This window comes from Cricetulus griseus, unplaced genomic scaffold (genome assembly GCF_003668045.3).
Source record: "Cricetulus griseus strain 17A/GY unplaced genomic scaffold, alternate assembly CriGri-PICRH-1.0 unplaced_scaffold_148, whole genome shotgun sequence".
Taxonomy (NCBI): Eukaryota; Metazoa; Chordata; class Mammalia; order Rodentia; family Cricetidae; genus Cricetulus; species Cricetulus griseus.
This window is the reverse complement of record NW_023276862.1, coordinates 15,847-23,218: the sequence shown is the minus strand read 5'-3', so window position 1 is coordinate 23,218 and position 7,372 is coordinate 15,847. Positions and strand designations below refer to the sequence as shown.

Below are 7,372 nucleotides of genomic sequence, written 5' to 3'. Positions count from 1 at the left end.
GTCAGAGTCCTCCATCTACAATCTTTTAATTTCAGGGCTGTGGAGTGTCCAACACTCTTAAGAAATTTGAGAGGCATGGAATGCAAACCACTTAAAATGACACCTCAAGAGCAGATGTTTAAGCTGACAGTGACTCTACTAGGCAAAGATATCCAACTCTGAGAACTTGCAGAGAGATGGACAGGGACTCCAAGGGGGCATCGTTCAGGGACCTAAGCAACTGTTTCATGTGGTTTTCCAGGAATAGACATCATCTTTGGCAAGATGTTGTAGTAGCATGATTTTGTGAAGATTACTCGTCTTGCCGATGCAAGGTACAAAATTTGTCATTGTTGAGATTCCACACTGTATTCACTTGCAGCTCCTTGATCTCTGGCTGTAAAATCTTAAGACCTCCCTGACGCTGTAGACTGCTAATGGCCCAGTCCCAATCCTCAGCCTCACACAGCACAGGTTCATGTGGGGAACCCCTTCTCTTCTCTGTCCACTCTAGCAACTGTGTTCTGGTGTTCATCCCGGGTGTGTGTGTTGGGGGGGTGTAATTCAGTGACAACCTTCAAATGCTGCCTCAGTATGGATCTAGAAAGAACTTTGCTCTTTGCTTCTCTGGCAAAGTTTCTGCTGAGCTGTCTCCATATTCCTCCATATTGAGGTGCATATTCCTCAACCAACCATTCAAGAAAAAAACTCCTTCACAGCCATGTGTCTGTTCCATCCAGTATAGCCAGGTATGTCTTCCCAAGTTGGGGTTGTTCATCAGCAACTCAACAGGAAGGACAGGGTAGAACCAGTCAGCTGGCAGGACCTAAATCATTCTTCTCTCTTCTGGGAGTTTACTTCCACAGAGAGTGGGTGGTGTGGGGCAGAATACCATTGGCAAGTAGAGATGGCCAAGCTTTCATTCCTTATCAGACTTTGCACTGCCAGCTGTAGGAGTGTGGATGGGGCCTAGAGTCTCATACTTCCAGGCATTCATAAGAAAGAAAATAAGCCTGTTTGTATTTGGGAGCTGGATGGTGGCCCCCAAAAGAGTCAAAGAGTCAAAAGAGTAAAAACACTACACACATGGGATGGTCAAGTGACTTTCTTAGGGAGTGGAGACAGTAGGATCTTGTCAAGTATCCTATGACACCTAGCTTGGAAGCAGTTCAATTTCTTAAGGGAAAATAACCCAGAGAATAAAAAGTCTGACTTAAGGAATCCCCTCCTACTTCTTGGAAAGTAGGAAACAACAACTGGGTAGTCTTTGCTTCCAATCCAATATGTTTATTGCTCTTAAGGCCTTCATTATATGGAATTCAGATCAACTTTGGAAATGAGGCAATCCATATGCCTTAAGATCTATTCTTTCCAAGCTATGGATATGGAACTGGTATGAAAAACACCACCCAAATTCATCCATCCTTACCTGTGCCCTTTTGTACTTGGGGGAAAGAGATGGAGCATGAATAAAAACCATTAAAATAGGAAGTGAAAGTGACCTCCTCCAGGCATGTTTCCTGATGCAGCATTTTGAGTTCTAGCTGAGCTTTGTTCATATGCTGAATGTTGAGTTCTCTGGAGAGATGATCAAAAGTCACACTGACATGTGGTTGTCATCTTGTCCACTGCTGGAGTGTCTAGGAGCATGTCCTTCACCTGCCTCTCCACCTTTTGTATTCTCTTGGTCCTTGTGATCAATGACAATTGACTCTGAGGATCCTCAGTCTGCCCTCTGCTATCTCCAATCTCTTGTGATGCCTTTGTCTGTGAGGCTTCTTCAGACATGTTATCTAAGCGTGATTTGGTGTCTCCTTTAATGGCCATGATTTTGAATTAATCAAGCTTCCTCTATGCAGTGCATTCCTCGGGTGACAGATTCTGGTCAACTGGAACTTCTCCTGGCTCTGAAACAGCTGCCAGTGTCTTGACAGTTTCCCTAGGTAGGGCAAATGCACAGACCATGAATTCTGGGACAATTGATGGCTTGTATCCATGAGAAATTGTGTTCTGATTTTTAGAACATTTTGGAGAGGACCTCATTTCCCTGTTGCTTCCTTTGTGCTTGAAGTTGGAGCTTCTTGGAACCTTGGAGATTGGAGTGTACTTCCTTGAATCTATTTTTTTTCAAACATGCTTCTGGTAATCTCTGATATCTTTGACCGCATCTGCCATTTCTCAGACAGGTCTTTGGCTAGCTCTTGAGTACTGAGAGGAGGAAGTACTTAGGAGCTCAGGACCTGCTTACTAAAAGCAGATATAAGCAGTCTCGGGGTCTTGGTGAGTGGAGGAGCCTGAATGTTTCTAGGGTCTTTTAATAGGTCTTATTGAACATATTCCAGGGCTGATTATATCAGTATGTGGAACCTCAACTTTTGAAGTCTTTCAGCATTTGAGTTTACAATTTTCTGCAGAAAAAGTTTAAAAGCTACTTCAGGATCTCTTTGCGTGTATACATAATGTGGTCACATAATCTTTAATGTTTGGGTTATTAGATCTTCATATGTTCTAGTAATGCCAGAACAGGGCTTTGGGCCACTGACAAGGTCTCAGCTGTTCAGGCATCTCTCTTGAAGTCCTTCAGTGTGTATGGAAGCTGGGGATTCTGTGTTTAAACTCATCTTGTAAGTTCAGGGCTTCGGAAGCCCCGATCTGTCTGAACAGCAGAAGCAACTCAAGAAAGCTCTTGGAGAACGTGTGCTATTTGAAGAATGCTGCAACCTCCAGCCCTTGAGAATTGACCAGATTCTCAGAACTCCTACCAAAACTGAACTTGGTTCAGCAAATTTTCTATTTTAAACTTAGACAGAAGTTGTTGAAGGCTCAAGATAGAGACTTGTGGTCCATGGCCCAAGGTCTCTGAAACTTGTCTCCATTGATCTGTGCGAGTGCAGAGGTGCAAGCCAGTGAAGGAACTGGAGTGATGACTCTCCATTTGGGAGTTGGATGGTCAGAATCCAGGTGCTCTGACCATAGTGGCTTTTTCACCTGTACACCTCTACAGGCTGGGCTTAATGTGGCCAAGCTCCTGAAGTATGTGATACAATAGTTCCAACTACCAAAAATATTGCCCAAAGGCCTTTTGAACCAAGGTTTTGGTTTGGGGTTCTTCTAAGAGCAACTGATTTACCCCCTACCTCCACCTAATCTTGGGTGGGTTTGGTGAGCTGCTCTCACGACAAAGGTGGTCTAAGTATTTACAACCAGTGTGGAGTTCACAGCCTTAAGAATTAGTGAGGTAGGCGAAGAGGTAGTCTGACCACTGCCAATGTCATTTAGGCTTTACCAAATTGTCACTGGGAAAAAGACAAAAACATGAGAGAACATGTTAGAATCCTCTTGGCATCTCTTCTGGATTCTGATACTGGAACATGAATACCACTGTCAAGACTTAATAGCCACAGGCCTAGCATTGTAGCCTGGGAGGAGTCTTGCCAACTTTGAGGAACCTAATTAGGCCTGACATCCTGTCGCAAGAGTCTCAAGTCCTAGAGCAGAATCTGTTATTTGAGTTCACTGTTAATTAATGCAAGACAAATCAAAACTTGGTGAGTGTAGTTGGTAAGCAATCCCCCATGCACTTGCCGAGCAGTGGGAAGTGCTACCTAGAGATGAAGCTGGCAAGGTGGTATGAATAGTTATCAATGAATGAACCTAGATGCCAACCTTATTTGAACCTCTAAACTCCATTGGAACCTGTTTAAGTCATCTTGGCTCCAAGAGGCTCTCTTAAAGGCCAGGTTCTTCATATATTACAAGTTAATTCTCGAGCACATCTAGCCCTCTTCCTCAGGATCTCAAAAATCAGCATTGTATCCGATGTCACATGGTTTCCTCTGTACATGCCAGCAATGGGAGCCAGAAACTGCCTGTTTGGACCTGTAAGGAAGGATCAAGCATTAGTGTTCAGAGAAATAAAGCAGTATTCGTTTCAGTGTCCTATTCCGCCATAAAAATAGAATCCAAGACTGGGTGTGTTGGAAAATTCCTTTTAATATACCAGAACTTGGGAGGCACAGAAGGCAAGATGTAGAGTTTGAGGCTAGTCTAGTCTTAACATAGCCTAGTTCTGCACACAATAGTGCCCCCAATCTAGTTAAAGCAACTTAAGTGCTGGGCCTATTTTGAGACAGCCAAAAATGGGGGTCTCTTTGACTCCTGCAAATCATCCATAATTAGAAGACTTGGAGATAACTCTCAAGTGGACTGGTCCAGTCAGCTCTAGAGCTGCAACTAGCTAGGTGTGGTCACATGCTTTGTTTGGTGTGGTCACACCCTTGATCTGCTATGATCAGTAGTGTCTCCACCACCCCAGCACCCCTCCCCCCACTGCAACTCTATTCTGGCTAAATTATGCCTTGTCATAGAGCTTAGGAGAAAGATGGTTAATTTATAGAAACTCAAATACATCTTGCTTCATTGCCCCTCTTAGAGAAAACTAGATGCCTAGCTTTGAGGTTTCCCCTTGTACTAGACTGAAGACACTGATGTATTCACAAGTTGCTCTTCTCTGAACATGGTGTTCTGCTTTCCTTTTGCTTCCGTTATCTGGTCAGAGGCTTGGTCACTTCCTGTTGTATTGAAATAATTTAGGGAAATCCATCTTCTGGGACTTGTTCCTGTTGCCACCTGTCTGTGGTCTTTGTAAATTATCAAATTATTGCTGGCTGAACCTTTAAATTGAAGTCAGTAGAAATAGCCAGTCATAAAGATGACTTTTTTTTAAATTAGTTCAAATTAGGAACAAGCTGGCTTTAGATGTCAATCCCTTCTCCCTCTTCCTGCCATCCCCCCTCCACTCCCCAGGCAGGGTAAGACCAGGCTGACCTGAACTCACAGAGACCTACCTGTCTCTGCCTCCTGAGTGCTGGGATTATATGAGTGCACCACCACTGCATGGCATTTTTCCTTTTTTGAGACAGGGTCTCTTTTATGTAGTCCTGGCTGTCCCAGAACTTGCCATGTAGACCATCACACTGGCCTGACATCCTGCCTCTGCATCCCCCAATCACTTCCCATACGATTGTCCCTAGTAATGACTAAAACTATTTCAATTTGTATAGTGTTTGCCTTTTTCAGGAAAAAGATGGAGTAGAATGACTAGTTTATTTCACTTAGCACAATGCTCTAGAGATTAAGCCATGCTAAGACTTTGCATTGTGTTTTGCTTTGGCTATAGTCCTGGCTGGCTTCAGTGGATGAACGTCATTCTTGCTAGAGACTATCATAGCCTGGGATTACAGGTGTGTGTATATCAAAACTTCTTATTCTCTAAAGATCTTTTAGATAACAATCTACTTTTTCCTCTGTGGTAGGTTTCTTCCCTGCTGCTTTCTTCCCAGCTGCTGGTTTCTTGGTAGTTGCAGCCTTTTTCCCTGCAGGCTTCTTCAGCTTCTTGACATCCACAGGCTGCTTTACTTTCTTACTCTTCTACTGACTTCTGGTCTGCTGCCCCTTTCTCTAGTTTTGCTGCTAGCACTGCTGCTGCTGCTGCTGCTTCTAGTTTCTTCACCCGCAGTTTGTGCTGCAACATAGACAAGTAGGAAATTAAGAATTAAATGCTCAACTTTATATACCAGTCCTTGAGAGAGAGGAAGAATCTGTCAGTTTAACAGCTGCCTGGTCTACATAGTGATGCCCAGGACAGTCAGCTAAGGAGTGAGAACCCGGGTGTGGGTCAAAAGACCAACAATGCTTGACACAGCAAATTATGGCTTACATTTCTGGCCTGCGAAGAATGGTATTCCTCCTCATAGTCTTTGCATACTGGTTGAGCTTCAACATTATTCTCAGGTTTTTCAGTGGGTTCTTTTTCAAGAGTCTACGATGAATCTTCTTGCTATAAAGAGGGAGCACACTCATCAATCAACCCATACACCTTTAAAAGTCAAAGTAGCAGGCTATAGCAAGAGCTTTAAGTATCAAAACCTTACCGTGGTGCTCGGAGGGCTCTTTGGATCTCTGGGCTTTTTAAGATCCTGCTTAGGTCTGTGTTCATCATCTTGTGCATGGGAAGGCTTGGAAAAAAAGTCAGTAAGTCCAAAATTTAATCTTCTAACTGAAGGTAAATCATTAGAACTGCATTTCCAATGTGTTAACTCTCCAGGTACATAAGAGTTTTTACACCCTCAAAAATGGGAAATGTAGAAATCCAATGCGTAATTTAGGAATATATACCTAAATCAAGTGTGAATATAAATATACACTCTAGGCATCCATGCACAATAAATATAGGAAACTCACTCACTTGTAATTACTTTTCAGGGAAGCAGCCTTACGCCAAGTCCCATACAACACATCTAACTTTCGGAAGGCACCCTCGGTCCAGATGCAGAAACGTCCCACATGTCCACCAGGAGCAAGTTTCAAAATGTTCAGTTTGCTCACATGGAGCAGAGTAATACCTTCAAAGGCAAGGAAGAATCAGTCTGGATTCAATCGACAGGGGAATACAACTTTATGGCTCATTGAGCTACACAAGGCACTCAAGTCTAATGAATTGTTCAGTTTTAGCTGCTCCGGAATAGGACGCCCATGTGGGATGTGTGCGCGTATGAACCACGCGGCCGAGGAGTTTTATGTTCGTCTTCTGCAGTGAGTCGTGGCCGAGGGATGGAACAGCATCTTGTCCCTCCCGGCCTTTGTGCCTCCGCCCGAGTCTTGCCACAGATGAAGGCTTCGCGCCCTGCCAGCTTTGCTGGGCTCTGGGATAGTCGAGGGCGGGTCTGGTTTGGCTCTGCTGACGCCTAGGCCTGCTAGCCTCCCGAGAAAACCTCAGTACTAGAGCAACAGGGCCAAGGTCCCTTTACTCCCCTTGCTGATGCACCCACTTTTTTAAGGGCCATGGGTCCTAAACTATGGGTTTTAAAGCCCATCTTTGTAAGTCCTTTTTATGACCTTTGAGTTTGCGGCTTAAAGCCAGCTCTTGTGAGCCTCATAGAACCTGTACTTAGACGGTTTGGCCAAACGGAACTGCTAACTGCTTCTGTTCCGAGAAAATGGGCCTGGGGCTTTCACTGTTCCGGGGAAGACCACAAGATGTTCCGGCTGATAAGAAGAATGCTCCGGCCCCAGCATACACCAGATGTTCCTTCCTGTTATTCCCCCGCTTACCCAGTTTCCTTGGTGCAGGGCTATATAAGCCCACACTGAGCCCCAATAAATCGAGACCTTGACAATTGCACAGATGGACTCTGGCCCCCTCTTTTGCACGCTTGGTCTCCTTCCTTTCTCTCGCCCATGACTCTTTCAGGCAGCCCCCCTTCGGAACCCTGAATGACTAGACTCGAGGGACGGGTCACCACTTCTACATAGAGGCTCCCGGGATACGGAGAACTAGATGTCATCCTTCTCCTGCCTTGAGCTTTGACTGATTCCTGAAAAAGAAAAGTCT

At 44.5% G+C, this 7,372-nt stretch overlaps 1 long non-coding RNA gene across 2 annotated transcripts; it reads right to left on the bottom strand.

The window, feature by feature from the left end:
• Positions 1-5,451: 5,451 nt before the first annotated feature.
• LOC103158717 lies at positions 5,452-6,454 on the bottom strand. Of its 2 annotated transcripts, XR_003488723.2 has the most exons (4): positions 6,227-6,454; positions 5,913-5,996; positions 5,699-5,818; positions 5,452-5,503 (listed from the first exon to the last, which is right to left on the bottom strand). It is a non-coding gene; the product is annotated as an uncharacterized LOC103158717 (long non-coding RNA). The 2 variants fall into 2 exon arrangements; XR_004772627.1 differs by having other exon boundaries at positions 5,469-5,818; positions 6,227-6,402.
• Between the last annotated feature and the right edge of the window lie 918 nt (positions 6,455-7,372).